Below are 855 nucleotides of genomic sequence, written 5' to 3'. Positions count from 1 at the left end.
TTTTTTTTTTTTGAATACAAATTCAACTTTTTGGCTTTGAGTATTTCAGTGGTTTGCTCATGCTTGTTCAAAGTCATAAGAAACAATGACATGGGCAGACACGATCCTCTTGCTACAGCTGCGCCAGTCACTAAAGTTCCACACTCTGCTCTCAGCTGCGGGTCCAGCGGACGCCACGGGGAGCGGCACGGACTCGGCTCTCCTCCTCCTCTCCCCGTGTGAACACAGCCGCACCCGCGCTCCTCTCCCTGCAGGAGTGAGGCCTCAGAACTTGCTTGTTTCTTCCTCCTGCGCTACTGTGTCCCAGATCGGCTCCTTGATGTGTTCTGGCAGCTGCTTTAATTGTGTCTTGGTTACTTCCATGGCGACCCCCTCGGGTAAGTTTCTCTGAATGTATTCCAAGTAGACATTCGCCGTGCATCCAGTCAGGTGTTGTAACTCTAAACGTCTATAAAGTGTTCTCATCTCATACTGCACTCTGTCCTTCTTGAAAATATGCACCGATTTGAGGAGTGTAAACCGCTCTATTTTCCTTGGTGGATCATATACTTTAATAGAAAGACCGAGTTCCTTAGCAGCAAGCACGGCAAAATACTCGTAACTATCCAGTACAGCCCTATCATGGGCTTTTACTACAATTGACAGGCGTTTGTACAATACATCTGGCTCATCAGAAATGGTTATCGTAGGTTTGGGCAAATCCTTCGGAACATCGATGTGTAGGCTTGAAAACTGGACCCACTTCATACTGGTACTGAGAAGCAGGCCACGGCTGCTAGAGCTGGGTATGGAAGGATTTCTCAAAACCTGCCAGAGGTGCCCCCTCACAGCGCCAGGCGCCGTCCGCGCCGCCAT

General features: G+C 49.4%; 1 pseudogene; it reads right to left on the bottom strand.

Annotated features, from left to right (window-relative positions):
• Positions 1 to 94: 94 nt before the first annotated feature.
• LOC101584500 lies at positions 95 to 855 on the bottom strand (annotated as a pseudogene).

Source organism: Octodon degus, unplaced genomic scaffold (genome assembly GCF_000260255.1).
Source record: "Octodon degus isolate 3935 unplaced genomic scaffold, OctDeg1.0 scaffold00177, whole genome shotgun sequence".
In the NCBI taxonomy this organism is placed as follows: Eukaryota; Metazoa; Chordata; class Mammalia; order Rodentia; family Octodontidae; genus Octodon; species Octodon degus.
The sequence above is the reverse complement of the archived record's forward strand: the minus strand, read 5'-3'. Positions and strand labels throughout refer to the sequence as shown.